Here is a 23995-nt window from a genome sequence, read left to right as displayed (position 1 = left end):
AAATATAAATCTATTATCTTCTTTCCATTGAGGTCAACCTCCAGAAATGAAAAAAGAAAAACTAATAAATAATTTAATAAAAGCCTACTTTACTTTGTATCGGAATTTTTTTCTGTCACGCTCCATTTTGTGCGCTATTTCTCTTTACAAAGAATTCTGTCGTGCAGCAAAATTCGTTAATAAGAAAAGCAATTAGTATAATTAATTTCGTATGGCCTTGCGATCAATATTGATTGTCTAGATTATTTTCACATTTTCAAATTTAATGGATGAGCAAGAGATAGGAAAGACACTGATGAATTTCGTCACCGCGAAGCTGAGTGTTTCATTTTATAAAATGAAGTTTAATATGAATAATTTATGTACGTGGCTTCTTCAATTGGAACTCATATTTATTCCATAAAAATTTTGGTGTTCAATATATCTTCAAATATTTATCACTACATTGAAGACACATATTTCATTGTTTCACCAACCTATGTATATATAATCTGCTTAAAGAAGTTTTGTGGCTGTAGTTTGAAGAATATTTTACGGCATTTTGTACTTTTCTTCACCCAACGCAAAACGATTATCTTTAAGCACCTTTTTCAGTTGCCCAAATATGTGAAAATTAGAAGGCTATAAATCGGGACTGCAGAGTGGATGCTCTATTGTCCACAATCTCTTTGGTTGTATTGTCGTCAAGAAGAATGACACTATGTGAGAGTTTATCTGGACCTTTTTGTCTTATTTCTTGATGGCAAGATAACTTGCATTACCCCTTTGTGCGTATATTCTGTGAGATGTTGCCAAGATAAACCCATACTCAAGCTTTTTTGGTCCTCTGACAAAAGGCGAGGAATCCATTGTGCAGCAACTTGGCTGCAACTAAGTTTGTGTATAACCCAGTTTGTGTACGATACTATGGACAGATCATATACTCACAACAATATTTTCAATAATTACTCTGATTGAAATGCGACGTTCTTTCAATTTTTTCTAATCAATTCTTTCACACATGTGATATTCCTGTCTGTTTATGCATTACTCAATGCATCTGGTCGCCGCTTATCATTCTATAGGGCTTTTCATTCACAATCATTTGTTTCGAGCTTCTGTCATATCTCGTATAATCCGTGTATATTAATATTATACACAGATTATACAACATATGACAGAAGCTCGAAACAAATGACAATCGATGAAAAGCCCTGATTATTGTTGCTTCCAAGGCTAACTTGACTAATAATGCATGTCAATTGAACAAGCGTATACAGGGTGTCTGCGTAACTTGGAACCATATGGGAAACTTTTTTAATACCAATTTTACGAAAAAAGTCATTCTTTATAAAGTGCTCTGCATAGTCTAAAACCTAAGACGCAATCATCAGATATCAAATTTTGTCAACAGTATACGATGTATGTCAAAAAATATGAATTTCGCTCAAGAGCAAACTACCTTTATATTTCAAAATATCAAAAAATTTTATTGTGAAAAGTTATTTGTAATTAAAAACCATATTTAAATACTTGGTGGCGTAAATTTGCAGAGAGTATTATATAAAAGGAGGAATCCTCGACACCTAATGGTAAAAGAGGCAACCGATTATGTATGTATGTATTTAAATACCCAATAACAGCCTTCTACTTGAAAAAAAAAAATTCTGAAATTTTCCTAAATTACCGTTTTCCCTTACCGTATTCCATTTTAAAACCTTTTTATATACTTGGCTTGGTTGGTGTCACGGACACCTGAAATTTTCAGGATAGCTTAGAACTAGCTAACAATGCAATATTTAACTGCTGTTATACAGGGTGATTAATTAGTGGGGTGAAGCTCCGTAGATCCGTTATAGTAATGTATAGCGATACAACTTAATAACAAAAATTGTAGCGAACTTTGAGCTTTACATTACAAAATTAGTTAGAATGTTACAGGGTGTTCGATAACATAGTGGCAGACCAAATTTATGTTTTTTTAAATAGAACATCCTGTATTTTATACCCTGTATACACCCTGTATAAGGTAAGAATGACTACGTTTCTAAGAATGGAAGAGACATAACAATTTTGAAATTTAAAGGTAATAATCAGAATGTTCCGTAGCAATTTTGTTTTGTTATGTAATTCATATATTCTCTAGATGGACACTGGAGAGTTTTTCTCGTAGAAGTGAACCGGAAAATTCCGGTCTGCTCGTTTTTGACTATAATAGAATGTTGAACTTTCATTAATTTTAACTTATTTATACGAGGAAGGTAACCAGTCCAACACTCAGTTTGTTTTCGTGGTTGCCTACTGTAGCGATATATAAGAGGTTCATTTAAATTAGCGAAAAAAGTGTGTCGGCCGAGCTAGTGTGCCGGTGTCTAAAACCTATCTGGTAAGGGTAAGGTTTTCTTGTATATCTATGGTCTTTACGCAATTGTTGGTGATAAATGAAGACGAGGGCCCTCGGAGGTCTGGAGTACGACTATTATTAAAGTGGACCTCTTTAAGTGGACTATTTAAGTGGACCTCTTTCCGAATCCTTTAGCCTCATTATTTTTGTTCGTTTTCTCAAATTTAAATTGTTTAAAGACCCAGTGTCAAACCACCTTTATAAAACCAAAAGAACCAGCCCTATGTGAGATCTTCCTATCAGGAAGAAATAGAAAATAGTTAAAAATCTCGCATTAATAAAAAATATTTTAATTCAATGCAGAATTCAGTCATGGTATATTTTAGCTCACGTGATTTCTGAATGGAGCATAATTATTATTTTCGTATGGTCTTGCGATCAATATTGATTGTCTAGCGAAGCTGAGTGTTTCATTTTGTAAATTTAAGTTTAATAAGGATTTATGTACAACATGCATTTAAAAACAAACAATTGGACTTTGCAGGTTAGGTTTTCACCCAACGTGGAACGGAAGTAGAACTGGAAGTCGATATTTAAACTCTTCGTGTAACTTTGCACCGATTCATATACGATTTCACTAATTTTGAGGCATTATTGCCAAACAAAATGTTTATTATTTAAAATGGAATTCAAATGTCGATTGATTCATTTTTGGTTGACTGTCGGTAAAATCATTTTAAGCGGAAGTGATATAAAGACGAGAAATATATATTTATTTCTTCTCGTCTTTCTAAGGCGCGTCGAGTAATATATGCCTACTATTTCGGTGACATTAAAACAGTACTTCTATTTGCAACTCTTCAACCGGAAGTCAGAATTCACATTTTTCACATTTAAAACCACTTTTTGGTTATAAGCTCTCATCCGACACCTCATTTGTCATTCGATCTGTTTTAACGACAAAGGAGTTGTAACCACGGATAGACAGATGGACGGACATACAGACATGAAACAGGAAGTATATAAATATTTGTTCTCGTCTTGCTAAGGCGCGTCGAATAATATATTGCTTTTACTATTTCGGTGACTTTAAAACAATACCTCCGATTACAACTCTAAAACCGGAAGCCATATTTTAAATTATAGAAAAATATAAAAATAACTTTTTTGACTTTTTTAGTCCTTTTTCTAAATATTCATCCTTTTCTGCAAGGTCCAGGTTCATAAATCATAATCACTAGTTTTAACTGCCAAAGTTCTCAGTATTTAAGTTTAAATATTTTTGTTAAAAGCAGCGCATTTAGTTCGTTTTTAAAATTTTTGATCAAAATTAAAATTTTTTCTCTGTTAAATTTTCTGTTAAAATTTAATTTTAACAGATTATAGTGGGGGGGGGGGACTGTCAAATAATTCTTACGGTGATTTTCTCAAGGATTCTATGAATTTATTTTGGTGGTTAGTACTTGTTTGATAACAAAAATGTATGTCAGCTGGCGCGACTCCGGGACTTTTAGGCAAAAAAAATATTATGAAAGTAGATGGAAACAACCCTAGAATTTATATTGACAAATATTGATCTCCATGCCTCACATACAGTATGGTCTAGTCACAGTCTAGTGGCTAGGATACCTGGCTTTCACCCAGAAGGCTCAGGTTCGATTCCCGGCATCGGAAATCCTTTCTGTTTTTAAAATTGACATTTTGATTTGAAAAATAATTATTTTTCTAATACTTTTTTATATTGTGTCCTATAAATAATAAAAAGGTGATATTATAAAAATTTCTTTTTAATTAAAATGTAATTATTTTTATTATTAATTTTCCTGGTCTTTTTTCATTTTATGCCCCGGTTTGGGCCATCTGGCACATAATTTGTTAAAAAGCTTTGGAACAACTGTACTCCAGGCTGTGGGTGAAAAATAGGTCGATTTCAGGATATAATTCAGGAATTTTTAAAACCTATCAGGTGTTGTAAAGGACGATGCCAGGAATAACTTATACCAAAATGTGACCAAAAATATTGTGAACTTTTTTTTCTATTGCGATTTTCATTTGTTAAATTTTCAATTTTTAAAGATTTTTAATTTTGCAGCTTAGGATATTGATTCTAGGGAAAAACTTTTTATTAGAAAGTGGTAGTAAATTAAGAAACCTACAATTTGACCTATGGTAAGTTTAATTTCGTTTATTGGTTATTGCAAAACAGCCTGCGAAAGGTCCAAAATGGCCGTTTTTTACAATTGCGTTATTTATTGTAAAAATAATTTTTTTTATTTTTTAAAGCTTTAAAATGAAGATCTTTCAATTCCAAACATAAAACAAAATTGTAAGGCCGGATTAACGAATTTGTTGCTTAAATATTATAAATTGTTCCAAGAGGTCAAATGTCGAAGGCTACAACTTTTTGAAAAAAAATCGTAGAAACTTGGTGAAACATCCAATCTCCTTCTAAAGAGTTATATTCTGATGTAAATAAATCGTTAAAACATTTTTAAACTTCTTATTCTTGGGTTTGAAAATAAGGGGGCAAATTTCGTTATAAACATTTACAGCTGAAGCGGCCCTGTACATCCTATGAGTTTTTAACTTACAGATTATTGTTGCTAAATCCGAAACGAAGATTTATAAAAAAAATAAAATATTTCTAAGACCAACTGAAGCCGAGCTAAATGTTGGGCTTGGAAATAAGGGGGCAAATTTTGTTATAAACATTTAGTGCTGAAGCGGCCCTGTACATCCTATGAGTTTCTAACTTACAGAATATTGTTGCTGAAGACGAAACGAAGATTTATAAAAAAATGAAAATTTTCTACAACCAACTGAAGCTGAGATAATTGTTTCTTTTTTATTAAATCGTAGTGCCTTTATTTATAACAATTAAGAAATTATTTTACGGTCATTGACTAAAGAAAGACTTATATTATCTTAAATTAAAAATTATTATAAAATATAGTTACATTTAATTATTAAAAATTATTTTTAAAATCGGTGCTTTTGCGAGCTTCCGAATTTTGCAAATCGCCCGGCTCGCTTCAAATCCGCGCGCTCGAAAAATTTTTACGTAACTTGTATTAAATTTTGACGGAAAACAATTTAATAATATTACCATTATAATATACAGTCTATTTACCACTGTATTTGTTTTCCTTGATAAACTTTTATATGTGAAATCTCATTTCTGAAGAAATAATATTACAAAAATGATACATATATATGAAATATATAACTATATTTTTAATTTTTTCATTGTTAGATAAATATAATAATAATAATGTTACTTCTTATTATACAATATAAAACTTTTTCTTCTTGTAGTGACTATCCGTTTTGGATGTTGGCGACCATCATGGCAATATGTAGTTGCACACTAAATCGGTACTGCTGCTCTAAAAAGATTTGTAGTTGTTGTGTTGAACGACGTAAATAAATTCTCTAGCAAGGTAATCCTTCGCCTTCCTGGTTCTCAGTTTCCAAATGGGGTTTGCCAAATTGCCATGATGGTCGCCAACATCCAAAACGGATAGTCACTACAAGAAGAAAAAGTTTTATATTGTATAATAAAAAGTAACATTATTATTATTATATTTATATAACAATGAAAAAATTAAAAGTATAGTTATATATTTCATATATATGTATCATTTTTGTAATATTATTTCTTCAGAAATGAGATTTCACATATAAAAGTTAATCAAGAAAAACAAATACAGTGGTAAATATACTGTATATTATAATGGTAATATTATTAAATTGTTTTCGGTCAAAATTTAATACAAAAATAATTTTTAATAATTAAATGTAATTTAAGTTATAATAATTTTTATTTTAAGATAATATAAGTCTTTCTTTAGTCAATGGCTGTAAAATAATTTCTTAATTGTTATAAATAAAGGCACTACGATTTAAGAAAGAATAAACAATTATCTCGGCTTCAGTTGGTTGTAAATTTTTTTAAATTTTTTATAAATCTTCGCTTCGTATTCAGCAACAATAATCTGTAAGTTAGAAACTCATAGGATGTACAGGGCCGCTTCAGCTCTAAATGTTTATAACGAAATTTGCCCCCTTATTTTCAAACCCAAAAATTAGAGGTTTAAAATGGTTTACGCATTTATTTACATCAGAATATGAAAATATAACTCTTTAGAAGGAGATTGGATGTTTCACCAACTCTCGACGATTTTTTTTTTCAAAAAGTTATAGCCTTCGACATTTTACCTCTTGGGATAAACAATTTACAATATCTAAGCAACAGATTCGTTAATCCGGCCTTACAATTTTTTGTATGTTTGGAATTGAAAGATCTTCATTTTAAAGCTTTAAAAAATAAAAAAAATTATTTGTACAATAAATAACGCAATTGTAAAAAACGGCCATTTTGGACTTTTCGCAGGCTGTTTTGCAATAACCAATAAACGAAATTAAACTTACCATTGCTCAAATTGTAGGATTTTTAATTTACTACAACTTTCTATAAAAAAGTTTTCCTCTATAATCAATATCCTAAGCTGCAAAATTAAAAATCTTTAAAAATTGCAAATTTAACAAATGAAAATCGCAATTAAAAAAAAGCTCACAATATTTTTGGTCACATTTTAGTATAAGTTATTCCTGGCATCGTCCTTTACAACACCTGATAGGTTTCAAAAATTCCTGAATTATATCACGTTTTTTCACCCACAACCTGGGGTACTGACTATATAAAAAAACAGCCATGCCAAAATGCTCCGGTCAAATTTAACCCTACCTCCCGGACTGCTATGATAAAATACGTTCATTTAAATCATAACAATGGGTGTGTATATAAAATATAGCTTTTGCTAATAACTATTCCTAAAATATTGTGTCATATAACCGCAATGTCCCGTTAAATGTGTCCTGCCACTTACGATAATAGGGACACGTCTGGCACAAAGTGGCTTATTTATTACCTGAATTGGGAGACTGCCTCGAGGAATGCTATAATACTACCAACGGCTTTGTACATAATTAGCTAAATTAGTCAAAGTCCAGTGATATTGCGTAATATTAAATCTATTCACCATTAATCGAGCTAAAATATTACTTACATATGCAAGTAGAATAAGAATAAGACAAAATTTGTCTGACGTGAAAGGTTAAAAGGTAAACAAATTATTTTATGTAGTTGGGGGGATTATATTGCAAAATTGAAAAAAAAAAAATAAGATAACATTCTTCACGTTCTTTTTATATTTAATTAATATAACTTTAGTACGTTCATTTTAAGGATGGTTTCTTGCGAGGTAGATGTGGTAATTATATTGAAGGGACTTGGGGTTAACCATAATGTTGTAATTAATTTAAGGTACATACATATATTGTTTATCGCCCAGTCGGGATAGCATTTGACCTTGCATTAGGAGCTGCCCCAAATTTTATTTTTCTAATCTTTAGGGAGGGTCAGTATTAGTATAAATTTAAAATCTCGACTGAATTCCACCGTTGCGTTAGCCGCTATCTTGATTTTAAACGAGAACTGTTTTTGCTTAATATCTCCGCCATTTTCAATTTTTTGACAAAAAGTGCAGAAACTGAAATAGTTGAAAATGCGATTTTATATAATTTCTTATAATTTTTTTCGTGCGGTCGATATTTTCCGAGTTATGAGGGGAAAATAGTGACAGTTGTAGCATAATTATTGAATTATTGAATTATCTCGTTTATTATTAGGTTTACAACAAATATTTACCTATACAAAAATGAAGAGAATTAAATTTTGTACAATTTTGATGCCGTTCATTTTTTTGATAAAATCAATATTTAAGGTAGTACGTATGTGGTAAAGGTGCGAGCGTAAGACCTGATTGATTTGGTAGCAATTGTTTTTGTTCAATATCTCCGCCATTTTCAACTTTTCGACAAAAAGTGTAAAAACTGAAATTGTTGCAATTACGATTTACTACAATTTTTCGGAAGAACCAGTGGCGGGTCTACAAGGGGGGCAATGGGAAAATTTCCCCCAACAGGGTCCAAAATAAAAAAAAATTGTTGGAATATCACGATATATTAGCTGACATAAAACTTAAAATATCGACAGAAAAATTCAACCAGTAAAACCCGCTAGTTAATAAAATTAAGTGAACTTAATGTATATAATGTCTTTTTATGTCTTTTATATACTTAGTTTTGTTGATGTTTCATTGGAAGTCTCAAAAATTGTATAAAATATAATTCTCTTTATTTTTGTTTATGTACAATTATGTCGTCAAGTTAATAATAAATGAGACAATTCAATAATTATGCTTCCCCTCCGCTTCCATTATTTTCCCCCTTAACTCGGAGAATATTGATCGTATAAAAAAATTGTGCCAAAGAAATTGTAGGAAATTGCATTTCCAACAATTTTCTTTCCCACCACTTATGTCGAAAAGTTGAAAATGGCGGAGATATTAAGCAACAACAGTTCTCATTTAAAATCAATATGGCGGCTAATGCAACCGCGGAATTCAGTCGAGATTTTAAATTTACACTACTATTGATCTCCCCTAAAGGATATAATTATAAAATTTGAGGCAGCTTGGATACAAAATTCAATTCAATAATTATGCTCCATCCACCACTTTTTACTATTTTCCCATGTAACTCGGAAAATATCAACCGCATGAAAAAAATTTTACAAAAACAATTGCTATAAAATCAATCCGGTCTTACGCTCGCGCCATTACCGCATACGTACTACCTTAAATATTAATTTTAGCAAAAAAATAAAAGAAATCAAAATTGCGTAGAATTTAATTCTCTTCATTTTTGTACAGGTACATATTTGTTGTAAAACTAACAATAAACGAGATAATTCAATAATTCAATAATTATGCTCCAACTGTCGCTATGTTCCCCTCATAAATCGGAAAATATCGACCCCACGAAAAAATTATAATAAATGAAATTATAGAAAATCGTATTTTCAACAATTTCAGTTTCTACACTTTTTGTCAAAAAATTGAAAATAGCGGAGATATTGAGCAAAACGGTTCTCGTTTAAAATCAAGATGGCGGCTAACGCAACGGTGGAATTCAGTCGAGATTTTAAATTTATACTAATGTTGACCCTCCCTAAAGATTAGAAAAATAAAATTTGGGGTAGCTCCTAATGCAAGGTTAGGCCTGTTATTCGTCTAACCCGACTGGACTATTAGAACGTTTCTAAACGAAGAACACCAGAGGACAGACAGCTGATGTGGGATCCCAAATGAGAATGTAATACTATATACCGCGGATAACGAGAGACGAGGTTGTCGAGGCGTTAAATAGGATGAAGAATGGTGAGGCAATAGAACCTGATGGAATACCTGTGGAAGTTTGAAAGGCTGTAGGAGAGGAAGGATAGGAAGAGACCCAGAAATTTTGTTAACGATAAAACGAAGAAAACTCGAGTATTTGGGTCACCTGATAAGAGGTCATAAATACGCATTACTTCAAAATATAATGCAAGGAAAAATAGAAGGAAAACGGAATCGAGGCCGTAAAAGAATGTCATGGATGCGGAATTTGAGAGAGTGGTTTGGCTGCACCACTAATGAATTTTTTAAGTCAGCTGTAAACAAAGTCAGGGTAGCCTTGATGATTTCCAATCTCCGATAGGAGTGGCACAAGAAGAAGAAGGAGAGGAAGGGGTTGATATTTTGTGGCAAATGATTAATAGGATATATGCGGAAGAAAGGATGCCCAATCCGGGAGAGAGTATGATGGTATAATTGTTTAAAGGTATGGGGACATTCTGGTCTGTAAGAACTACAGAGGGATAAAGTTAACGTCGCACACAATGAAAATTTGGGCACTATGGCGCAAATGTTAAGGAGGAAGACATCGATAGGAGAAGAACAGTTTGTAGATAAGAGCTATGAAGATGGTTTCTAAGAAGTACTTAAAGTTCGTGAAGGTTCTGACAAAAGTCCTTACCACAGTAAGAACTTGTGTCGGATTGACCGAAAATTTTCCAGGGACAGTTGGTTTGCATTAAAGCTCCCTATTGAATCCCTACCTGTATAATCTTGTTATGGATGTACTGACAAAGAAGGTAAGGTAGGAGGCTCTTTGGTTAATGTTCTTTGCTGATGATATCGTATTAGTAGAGGATAGCAAATAAATTTTGGAGGGTTGGATGAGGACTATTGAAGAGTGGAACCTTAAGGTTAGCAGATCGAAAACGTAATATATGTGGTTTAGAGAAACAGGAATGGTTGTGGACCGAGAATTGCTTAAAGAAAAATTAGAACGAGTACATAAAATTGGCTCCTACATAACGGAAAATGGGACACTAGATCGAGAAATTGCCCACAGGATACAGAGTGATTGGTTTAACTGGAAGCGAATATATTATAACCATAGTAATCTGTGATTAAAAAATCGGGGAAGAGCTGAAAAGAAATATTTATAAGAGTGTGGTGAGATTTGCGTTGGTGTACGGCGGTGACAAGTGGCATATAAAGAAGATTCAGGAAAAGAAGATGGATGTAGTTGAAATGAAAATGTTACGGTGGATGCTGCGTAAGACTAGAACGGACAGGATCAGAAACGACTTGATTAGGAAAGAGCCGTGGTGACTACAGTCTCAAAATAGATTACTGAAAGACTGAAATAATTTGGTCACATTAGAGACGTAGAAATGAAAACTATGTGGGACGAAGGATAGAGAATTGACAGGGAAGTTGATGTAAGGAGAGGAAGAGGAAAAGTGAGAAGAAGTTGGAAGAACTGTGTGGCAGGGGACTTGAGAGAGAAAGGGTTAGGTGAAGAATATACGATGGATAGAAGCGAGTTGCGAAGAAGAGTAGGTACGGAACAGAGAAAAAAAATATTTTGTTTTTTTTTGTTATTAGTGAGTATTAATCGAATTTTTTCCTCTATGTAATTTGATCTCTTGTGTATAATCTTGTTTATACGCCTAATAACCTTTTTGAAGTGTCTACGCCAGATGGTTGCAGGATCAACTTTATCATTCTCCTGTAACACCTGGGAGAAAAAACATGCATCGTGTGAATTTTAAAATATAACTTTGATGTAAATATAATATCGCACCTCCGCTCAAATAGTGTCATAATTCAAAAAAACAAAGTATCGAGAAAACGACGTTTAAATTTATTTGTGCTGGAACTTTTCCGGGTATTATTCAAAAACTATTAAAATTAGTATAATAATGCACTTCAGCTATTCTTCGTAATACGAAGAATAGCTGAAGTGCAGATTCCTGGAAGGAGAAGAAGAGGAATACCAAAGAAGACCTGGGGGAAGACGTTAAGGCAGGACATGTTGGTAAAGGGGATTGACATTGATATGACCCAAGATAGAATTGTGTGGAGAAATGCAATTAGGGAAGCCGACCCCGCATAGGGATAAGGCAAAGAGAATGATGATAAGGAGTCAACTTTTATAACATTGTCTATTATTAATTAGGTTATACTTACTATTTTAGGGCTTAACACTGATGATGGATTACCTATTAATCCGAAAACATTTTGTTTTGTGATGTAACCCTTATTGGGGTATTTTTAATATACCTTTTACAAAGGATCTTGTATTTTTTGTGATTTATGGTACCTATACAGCCAGCTACAGGAATTTTATTTTCCTCGTGGATTTATATTTGAGATTGTATTAACATTTTGGTTGTGAACGAACGAAGAAAACGATAACAGAAACATTTAAAGAGATAGATAAACAATATTATATAACATTAATATACATAACTAAACATAATAAAAATAGAAAAATATGATATCTGGGATATGTATAATATGTAATGAAGGAACAGCGATGTGAAATGCTCAGATTGATAATACGGAGAAAGTTAAGAGGAGAAGTGGTATTGAAAAGGGAGAGTGTCATTGTTGAAAAATATAAGGAACTGATTTAAATATAGTTCAATTGACCTTAAGATACTGATACTGATATCTAAATTCTTTGTTTCTATCCAAACGTTAGCAATACACCTAGAAAAAGTTTCTTGACATAAAGTTAGTCTGAACTTGTATTTGATTATTTTATTATAAAAAAGGCAAGAAGATTCACTTAGTCCTTTACTGTTTAACATAGTGTTGGATGCAATAATAAAACAAGTGAAAAAAGGGTACAAAATGGGCGACAGAGAGGTAAAAATACTCTGTTACGCTGACGGCACCGTGTTAGTAGCATAGTGCAAAGACGGCCTACAAAGATTACTGCACGAATTCAACATTAATGCAAAAGAAATGAATATGAAAATATTAGCTCAAAAAATAAAAAGCTTAGTAATAGTCAATGAACCAATAATATGCACATTGGAGTTAGATAATCAAAGTATACAACAAGTAATGGCTTTCATATACGTGGGAATTAATCCATCAGCCGACAACAATATCGAAGAAGGGGTAAAAGACCAAATAATTAAAGCCAGTAGAACGGCCGGATGCCTAAACGACACAATTTGGAAAAACAAACAGCTAAGAGTGGAAACTAAGGTCCGAATATATGTCAGTTGTTAGGCCAGTTATGACTTACACGGCCGAAACAAGACCAGACACAAGCAAAACACAAAGACAGATTTTAAGAAGGATTGCTGAAAAAGGGTTACTGGACAATACTGGACATGGTAAGAAGTGAGGAATTTAGACGCATATGTGGGGTAGACAATGTAAATATCTGTGTAAAAAACAGAAAAGAAGAGTGGAATCAACACATAAGCAGGATGTCTGAATCAAGGATAGTAAGAATAGCCAGGGAGTAGGGACCAGTCACCGTTTGGCAAAAGAAGCGTAGGACGCCCAAGGAAAAGATGGAACGACAATTTAGGAGCAGAATAAAAGGCACCGTTAAAGTAAATCAGGAAGTACTGCCTATATAAAAGAAGGAAAATTATAAATAATAGAATAACGTTTATTTCCATGAAAGTATACAATTAATAACAATACAATACAATAATTACATTACAAAGCAATAATTAATAGTATTATTTCTTTAATTGTTCTGTAATTGGTTCAAGATAAATAAAAAATAGTGCCCACATAAACAATGACGTTGAGCATGGGCAATTTTTTATATTGCTTGTTTATACTGAGCTTACATTAAAGCGAACAAGTGTTAAAAGCTCGTTTCAAATCAAAAATATTGCAATACAGGATTGCTTTGTGGCTAGCGCTTCGTGAATGTCACTTTCCAAGTCCAAGGTATTATCAATTCCAGAGCGATTAGGTCGAAATCCATATTGTTCCGATATTAAGTAATTAGATGTGTCTATCATCCACATCAGTCTATGGTTAACCATTTTCCCCATTAACTTGCTCGTTGAACATGTTAGGCTGATGGGTCTAGAAGAGTCAGATTCTAGACTTGGTTTTTGCGATTTTAAAAAGGGCAAGATGATGGGCTTTTGACCAAGCTGTCGGAAATTTGTTGTTTTGCCATATTAGATTGAACAGATTAAGTAGGTATAGTTTAGCGGAAAGAGGAAGATGTTTCAAAAATATTACTGGTATGTCGTCGGGTCCTGGACTAGTATTTTTTAATTCCATCAGGGCATTATTCAGTTCTTCAATAGTAAAAGGTAGGTTAAGTGAATTGTTTTCTTCCTCATTTTCTGGCAAGTTAGCAATTTCAGCTTGTATCTTGTAGTTAAGGAAAGTAGTACTATAGTTATTATTAGATGACATATTATTAAATGTTTTAGCTAATGCATTAGCCATTTCAGTTGGACAATTGGAAATTTCATTGTTTATTTTTAATTTTGAGATCAACGGTGTATATTTTAGGCCAGATATTTTCTTTATGATTTTCCATACTTGAGCCGTTGGAGTTGAAGAATTTATTTCAGAAATGTATTTGGACCCGGACGATTTTTTGGCTTGTTTAGTTATAAGTTGGACTCTGGCTTTTGTCAATTTAAAATTTACTTAGTTTTCAGTAGTTCTGTATCTCTTATACTTGTTTAGCGCAGCTTTATTTAACCTAATTGCGGTATCACATTCTGGAGTCCACCAGGGTACAGGGTGATGGTTCTTTTTGGTCTTTTTAGTTTTTCCGACAAATAAATTGGCACCCGTTTCAATTATATTAAGCAAAGCATTCACTGACTCGTCAACATTATTGGATAAAGAACAATTTGGCATTTGACCATTAATATAATTTTCAAATTTGGACCAATCAGGTGTCTCGATTCTCCACTTTGGTAGAAATAAATCTTGTCTTATTGCCGTGGGGTTCTTTATTATTATGGGATAGTGATCACTGCCATAAGTGTATGGTAGAACTTCCCACGTAAATCGTGGCATGAGTGTAGGGTCGCAAATACTTAGGTCGATTGCTGAAGAGTCTCCAGTACTTACATTGAACCTGGTAGAAGAGCCATCGTTTAAGAAATTTAGTTGAAGGTCTGAAATTATGTTCTCCACAATATTACCTCTTCGACCTGTGCAGGAGGATCCCCAGATTATATTATGGCTATTGAAATCTTCTACTATAAAACGGGGTAAGGGTATCTGATCTAGTAGTTCTTTAAATTCAACGTAAGTAACTGATACACTAGAAGGTAGATAGAGATTGCAAATGAAATATTTGTTTTTTGATTGTACTTCTACTACTATTGCTTCGAGGTTTGTTGTTACTGGGAATTCCTTGACCTCTAGAGATTTTTTGACAAGGGTGGCGACACCGCCAGAAGAAAAATTGTTTTGCGTTATTCTGTCTTTTCGAAAACATTTCAATTTATTGGAATTGTATACTTTATGTGGGTTTAAATTAGTTTCCTGTAAGAATATTATATCAGGACATTGCTCAGTAATAAGTAGTTAGAGAAAAGCGAGGTGATGGAAAAATCCATCAATATTCCATTGAAGTAATGATGTGAATGTTACTTTTGAGATAATTGAGAGGTGTCACTGTCAGAGTCAGAAATTTCTATACCAATGTTGGCATAAATTTTCTTCTTAATTGACGTTAATTTTCGCTTTATACTTCTGTCTTTTAAGTGGGGATATACTTTTGAAAACATATCAATTAGACCGGTGTAATCTTTTGTGTATTCTTGAATTATGCTTAAGGGATCAGCAGAGCCGGTAATGTTAGTTAGAAGCATATCCAGTTGGTTGTAATCAAGAACGAAAGATGGAGAATGATTTTCAATGAACGTTTTTGCAGGTTCTAGTAGCAGTGATATAGAGTTACTACTACTTTCCGTTGAAATAGTTTTAGATTTCTTGATTTTTGGCAGAATTTTAGGCTCGAAGAACGACTTGCATTCTGCTGAAGAAGACTCAATTTCAGGTGAAGTTATATCATCAACGGTGCGCTTATGAGAGTTAGATTCTTGAACAATGTTTGTTATCGGAGTTGTTGTGTTTGAATCGTGGGATACTAACGGTGGTTCTTCTAATACCTGATGTACATATTGGGAATCTGCATTGGTGGAAACGTGGGAGATTAACATTTCTTCAGATGGTGTATGTGTTTGTTGCGAAGCTGCATTACCTAAGCTGGGTGTAAAGATTTTTCATTATTTGAATGTTGATCTTCTAGAACTGTTGATTCGGAACACTGAGATGCTTTGTGGCCAGGCTTCTTGCAATTGTAACAGACCAAACCATCTTGTGATATGAAAATCCTATAAGAGGTATTATCAAACTCAAATAGAAATGATTCCGGAAGTGTTAAATTGTGGGGACTGATGTATATTTGCCTCCTAAAGCTGAGAATATGGTTATATTCAGGTAAGGTGGCACTGATTTTAAGGAATGTCATAGGTGAAGCCGGTACTAAACCAATATTTTGTAATTCGTTGATAAGTATTTCATGAGGTATGGAGGGGCATACGTTGGAGAGGACAATCCTCTCTGCTGGTGTTATTAATTTCCTAGCTCGAACAATTCCGCCTTGCATTTCAATGTATCCTCTGTTGGTCATGAAATCTTCTACCAGTTGTTTGCTAGATAGGTACATACAGATGCGATTGTTATACAGTCGAGAGCAGAATATAATATTTTTGGGTTGAATCATATTTCCCAAGGGGATAAGGTATTCTTGAAGTTTGGTATTGTTTAGTGCATTAAAAATGATCCCGTTCTCTTTAGAAGGAAACTGAACTTTTGATGTTGCTAAAGAATATGTTTGTGAGACATTTTGTTGATATTGGATATTGGATTGCATTGTGGTAACATTATTTTCCATGGTTAATTAATTTTATTAAACACTCTTTGTCAATAAAACGGATCCGACCCTGACCACCTGCAAAAACAGGTATTGGGTCTGTTTCACCACAGGTGTAATTAACGTGAAACCACTGATAACGATAAATTGTTTATAATAGATTTAACAAACTGTTCCAATATATTAAATTCAAAACGTTTTTACAAAGAAATTAATTAAATCTTGTACACTTACAGTTTCGACTATAATTCGGCACAAATTCACAATTTATTACTTTGTTTTATCGCTTAAAAATAACAATTTTACGGAGCCCGTGTTAGTAACAACATTTCTTATCTCCATTCAGGGTCGCACTCCCTATTGTGTTTATTATTTGCCCATTTCTCGGAACACGTGTTCGTTTTCTTCTGTGTCCATGCTATTCTAAGCATCCTTCTGTAACACCAGATTTCAAATGACTGTAGCATCTAAACACACGCAAACACAAAACAAACGCACAATATCTAAAATCTCTACATTAACTACTACATCTACAGACGAACCTACTTTCATTACACCAAAAAATAAAGAGAAGAAAGTCCAATCATATTAAAATGTTAAAACAAAAAAAAAACACTAGAAGAAATGCTAAGTTACACTAAAACATTATTTTGATAACCCAAACTCCAACTAAGTAAATACTATCTTGTAACTTACATACAGTTATTAGACTTTATTGAAAACTGTTCAGGCTCACCAGACTCGTTGAGTATCGCCAAAATGTATAAGAAGAAACAGCTGAGGTCACAGACCTATTAACTAAAATATACCCTTACCTGAAGGACCGAAAAATAAAAGTTAAATGCACTCGAATAAGAAATAAAATATTACAACGTGGAATGAAGTAAACACTTCTGTTGTATGTAGGCATATGAATTTATTAAAATTCTTAAAATTTATTCACAAGGGAGTGGAAGTACAAAACGTTTTCAGTCAAACTGACCATCGGCAGTGTAAACCTGGAAATAAGTGAACCACTAAGATTAGAAAGCAAAAGGGTGAAATTTTGACAGTTGACAAAAATTAAGAAAATGTGGTTACTTACGTCCAGTGTACAAGTAATTGTAACTAGCCACTTCAATAGGTGTAAAAACTTCTAAATTACATTATTGTTACATTCTATATTAAAAAGTAGTCGACATTAAGTCGATGTCTTAAGATTTTAAAGATCGCATGTGAATGTATTTTATCCTTGCTCGAAAATTGCACAAGGTACCTGTGTTCTAGTGAGAGGTTAACGACCAACTAGTTATTAGACAGTTTGGTGCCAGAAATGTATGACGAGATGTCAAAGGAAGGTAGTTGGATTTTTCATCTGTCATCCGAAAGATTTTTAACAAAGAGAATTAATATTTAATTTTAATTGGTATATTGAAATATGCAGGTATTAAAAAGTTTATTGTGAGTTCTAATTTGTAGATAAAGGTTAATGAGTTGTAATACATTCATTAGTACAAACTGAAATTAAAAGCAAAAGTCTGCTCATACATTATGTGACGTTATAAACTGTTATTCAAAATTAACTGAGTGGAAAAATAAAATTTATTTAAGTAGTATTTAGTTAAATTTTTCCAAAAATAAAATAAGAAAAAAATTCTAAAATATTGACTAATGTATCAATGAATAAAAATTTACAATATTCCGGAATAATATTTTTCAAATCAAAATTATAAAATATTCCTAAAATATGTATACTAAAATGGATTATTTCCCCCTTGAGGTCGAATAACAGCTCTTATTTTTTCTGGCACAGATTGGACCATAGCAGGAACCTCGTTTTGCGGTGTTTCTTTCCACTCGTGTATTAGCGCCTGTTCTAACGCTACCATAGTTTCTAACTCACTATAGTTTTGCCTAATTATTCTTTCCAAGTTGTCTCACAAATGCTCCATTAATGAATCTGAACTTCTAGGAGGCCAGGTTAGTAACTTAATGCCAACATATGTAAAATATTGCATTGTTATCCTGGCTATGTGCGATCCAGCATTATACTGCATTCGGAGAAAATTTTCTCCTATAAAATGCATATAGACATGTGCTTCCATGTAACACATGTTCTTCCAGACATTCCCTAATGTACCTATCAGCATTAAGACCACCTGTCCCTAACATAACAAGATGGATGCGCTTCCAAAGAAATGCCGCTGCTTTAAAAAGAAATGCTTCCTCATACCATTATACATCCACCACCAAACTGTTCTCTAGGAGCTAAGCAACATTGGGCATAGTGTTCTCCAGGTTTTCTCTACACTTTTTGGCGGCCATCAGATAAAAATATCTAGTAAAACAAGATTCGCCTGTGAAGAGAACATTTCTCCAATCTTCCATATCCCAATCTGCATGGGCACGACAAAATTTCAAGCTTTGTCTTCGATGAGCTGAGTCCAATAAACGGTCTGCATCAGATAGGTATATACAGGCCCGGCCCTAGGGATCTTGCCGCCCTGGGCAAGATCGGCGATCGCCCCCCCTTGGTCTAGTCACCCCTTGCGTGAACAGACACCTCGTAACGTGACAGTTCGTAACCGGACAGTTGGTAACGGACAATTCGTAACGGCGATAGTTCGTAACTATACAAATTCGTAACGGACAATTAGTAACGTCCAAATTGAATTATTCTGTGTATTTTTGTTAACGTGGAAACTAACTGCTATTACAGTTATAATTGAAATTATGTTATCAATTTAACGAATCAGTACGGGGATAAACATTGTGGGGATTTCGTGTTTCAGTGTATATTAAAAGTTTTTAAACACAAACAAATATTTAAATACATACAAACTTTTAACAATATTCTTAAAAGTTTTTTCCTCTTATTGTTCCTTAAATTTTCATATGCCTAGACAAAGGTATAATAGCTATACAAAAGGTATACCCAAAAACTCAAAAATTTCACCATGGCTCTTAATTTGCTGAAATCTATCACTTAATGCATTGACGGTTGTGTCTATAATTAAGTCAACTTTATATCGTGTCTCTGTATCTAGGCACGTACTTTCATCTTCAGCCTCATGGCCAAATTGTCTTTTCACTTTCCTCTTTCTGGCTATTACTGTGCCTCCTTTTCGGGTTCTCAATTATTTCTAACTTTAATGAGCTCTTTTGCGTCTGTCAAATAGCTCTGGAATTTTAAATCACTTCTAAGAGACTTTCTGAGAGGATCTGATAGTTTCGGAAAAGATTTCAATGTTAGGCTAGAAATATCATTTTTCAGCATAGTCCAACAATGAATAGATGCTGAGAAAAAGTTGTAAATTTTTGTCACTAAGGAAAAGAAAGAAACTGCAAACTGTGAAGTTGTGCTCACTACGGAGAGCAATGGATTGTATCCTCGCTCCGACCCTTGCTCCCTGGTATTTATATTCGTTATATTCGTGAATTCTTGCATTCAAAGAATGTATTTGTTTTACATAGCGATCGATAATATAGTTTTGATCGCTATCTAAAATAAATACATTATTTTAAATGCGAAAATTCACGAATATAAATACCAGGGAGCAAGGGTCGGAGCGAGGATACAATCCATTGCTCTCCGTAGTGAGCAAACCCTCAGGCTTATCAGCATCGTTCACGATTAAGTTAAGTGTATGGCTAGAACATGGAACAAAAAATGCTCTAGGATTCATTTTCAAAATTCTGTTTTGAACTCCCAAGTTCTTCTCTTTCATGTTTGCCCCATCATACCCTTGTCCATCTTCCAAAGGTATTCCCAGTTCATTCCGGGACTCTGTAACTCACAAGCCAGTGGTTTCCACTACAGGCACAAATCCAAGAATATGTTCTTCAATTTTAACACTTTGTGAACAAGAACCTAAACCGACAAAATGTACAACAATAGTCACCTGTTCCACCCCAGTAATATCAGATATACAATCTAAAATTATGCTATACTTTGCTGATTTTAAAAAGTTTAAAATTTTATTTTTGATTTGGTCATGGAGGAGCTGAATAATTTCGTTTTGGATACGTTTTCCCAAGTAGTGATGCTGATTGTTACTCCCATTAGTTATTCTCCTAATGTGCTCTTGTAAAACAGAATCAAAATTTTTAAAGAGCTCAAAAAAGTTAATTTTAAGTGAACTTCAGTGAAGTTTGTTTAGTTCTGATCTTACTATTCTTATGCGCTGAAGTAGAAGGCGGTCACTTTTGACTTTTGTAGACGTCAAATACAGTCATCTAAAAAACAGCTCCTAAAAATTGCTATTTAAATAGTGAAATAATATATTTTGGGCTTGTAAAACTGGATCTATTACATCCTCAATAGTTTTTTATTTCCAGTGACCAAGAAAAACCTAGAAGTTAATTGTATTTGAATCTATTTTACCCCATTTGGGGTTTCCGTTTGGAGACGTCAATTAGAAGCGACAAAGTGTTCAATTATTAAAAACTTTAAAATTTAATATGGACTATGCAGGGAGACCTCCAGATAGAACTCCAGATATTAACAGGATGGATCAAGATGATAATATAGAGAAAAGTGACATCAATATAAATAACACCTGGGACAATAAATCAAAAAATAAAGGAGAAACTGTAAGTAATAAATCTGATTATTTCATTCATAGGAGATTCTGACCAATAGAAAGCTACATACATGCAAATTAAAGTGATAATTTTTGATGATCTCCTGTCGTTAAGCATATTACGTCAGATGCCCTTCGTTGCTATGAAAAAATACATTCAGTGACATTAATGACAAATGTTTTAAAAATTATAAAAGTGATGACTTTCAACCGTCAAATACATATTTATAACAACTGTGTGTTTAATTTCACTAATTGGTACTTACATATATAAATTACAATAAAATTTTGGTTTTGAACAGTTTTATTCATGAAATAATCGCAGCAAATTGCACTCGAACTCTAAAATTAATATAGAATTTTTGCCCTCGTGACACTTTGACATAATTTCACTCGCCTTCGGCTCGTGAAATTAAAACTGCCAAAGTGACACTCGGGAAAAATTCCATAATTTTAGAGCTCTTGTGCAATTACTACTGATAATTCTACAGACAATATAAGAGAACATTTCTTATATCAGAGCAGTGACGTAGGACCTTATCATGTATATATAGAAAATAATACTCCGAACTTTAAAGGTCAGCTTAATGCTATCAAAATTTGCGACATTATACTCTCTAATTTTTCGAATTTAGATAACAAAATTACTAGTATTGATTCAATAGGCAAGAATAGAATTAGAATTAAATTTAAAGATTATCAATCAGCCAATTTTTTAATCAATCAAAAAGCTTGGTCATTGTTTACAAACAACAATTTAGATGTTTACGTTCCGAAGTTTATACTCCATAGACAGGGTATAATTAGGGACATAGATACAGAATTTTCAGAAGAATATATCAAAAATAAAATTAAACATTATGGTATGCACTATAAGTTCGAAGTAGTTTCGGTTAGAAGAATAAATAGAAAGGTAGAGAAACATATCGAAGATTAAACACTAATAGACAAAGTTCCAACAAAATCATGTATTGTTAATTGTAAAGCACAAACTCTTCCTAAATATATCACAATTAATAAAGTGATTAAAGACGTCGAACCATATGTTCAAAAAGTTCTATTATGTTTCTCTTGCCTTCGTTTTGGACACCTTGGATTTAATTGTAAAGCACGTCTCAGGTGCAACAAATGACAAGATTTCCATAATACAAAAGATTGTAAAGTAAATGAATATACTCCAACTTGTTTCAGCTGTCAAGGTAATCATTTGACTACACACCTAAGTTCATATCCTGAATTTTCTAGACAGAAACAAATTAAGAATACGATGTCATCATTAAATCTAAATTTCTTACATGCATGTAAACAAATTCCGAAAGTTTCATATGCCAATATTGCTGCCAGAAATAGTAGTTCTTCCTTGCCAACCAATTCTAATCAGAATGAGCAACCTTATCAAGTAATTCCAAATCAATCAGCTTCATCCGCAAAGAAATTCTCCTCACAAATGTTCTTCAGCAGTAATAACCCAGAAAAAATAAATTTTAAGCGACACCGGTCAAGTTCTCTTAATCCTATGGAATCAGCTAGAAAAGGTAGTATTTATAATACGTCTAAATATACAGAGCATACAAATACAACAAACTTGCAAACACAAGGAGTACCATCACAATTAAATAATGTAATTTTAGAATTGGTTCTTAATATAATTAGTTCATTAAAACTCACTGAAAATTTAGACAAATCAAAAACAGAGATTACACAACAAATTAATAAGTACTTAAGTACGGCAGCGATCTCACAAAAAGACTTACTATTTCAAACATCATGTCAGACATAACTAACCCTATAAACTTTTTACAATGGAACTGTCGCTCAGCAGTTTCTAATAAACCAAATTTAGAAGCCTTACTTATTCAAAAAAATGTATATGTGGCCATGTTATCAGAAACATGGTTTAAAGCAGAAAAATTTTATAACTTCTCAGGACATAATTGTTTTAGATCTGATCGCCCTGATGGGTACGGAGGCACAGCAATTTTAATTAAAAATAAAATAATTACAGAAGAGATAAATTTATTGGAAAATTATAATTTTACTTATAATTGCATAGCTGTTAAACTTTCGTGTATCAAGAAACCTATACATATAATATCCGTATATAAAGAACCAGGTATTAAAGTAACGGTTGAAGAATGGGTCAATTTTTTTCAACACATTCCTTCTCCATTCATCATTGGTGGAGTTTTCAACGCTCACAACATGGCATAGGGTTGCGAAAATAATGATACTTACGGTAAAGTTTTATTAGAAGCGATAGAACAATGTAATCTATTATACTTAAATGATGGTTCTCCAACTCTTGCACTAACTTCCAGCCCATCAGCAATCGACATAACAATATGTACCCAGGACATTGTATCTAAATTAACTTGGTCTGTTATTCAAGATCCACATGGTTCTGATCATCTACCCTTGATCATCGCCTTGGAAAACTCGGAACAAGCAATACAACCTGGTGACAATACACACAAAAGATGGAATTTACATAAAGCAGATTTGAATTTGTATTCATCGAACTTTTATTCGGAAAAACAACCACAAACTTATGAAGAATTAGTTACCGAAATAAACCGATGGGCAACCATTTCAATTCCAAAATCATACAACAATAACAAATATCCTACAAACAAGCTACCAAAACCATGGTGGGATAATAACTGCGAATCAGCTGCAAATAACCGCAAAACAGCATATAGACGTTATAAAACAAATCCTAATCTTCACAATCTAATTGAATACAAAAAATTAGATGCCTTAGCAAAGAAAACTTTTAAAATTAGAAAAAAACAAACTTGGATAAATTACTGCGAAAGCTTAAACTCCAACACTCCAATCAGCGACGTCTGGAAGAAAGTAAATCGCTACAAAAACCGAAAGCAGTCCAATCAACTTCCGATAAACACCGAAGCTGCATGGACAGAAGAGTTCCATTTCAAGATTTCACCTCCTTGGGTTCCAAGTCAAATAAATGAAG

The sequence above is a fragment of the Diabrotica virgifera genome, chromosome 8 (genome assembly GCF_917563875.1).
Source record: "Diabrotica virgifera virgifera chromosome 8, PGI_DIABVI_V3a".
Classification (NCBI taxonomy): domain Eukaryota; kingdom Metazoa; phylum Arthropoda; class Insecta; order Coleoptera; family Chrysomelidae; genus Diabrotica; species Diabrotica virgifera.
Note: the sequence above shows the minus strand (reverse complement) of the source record.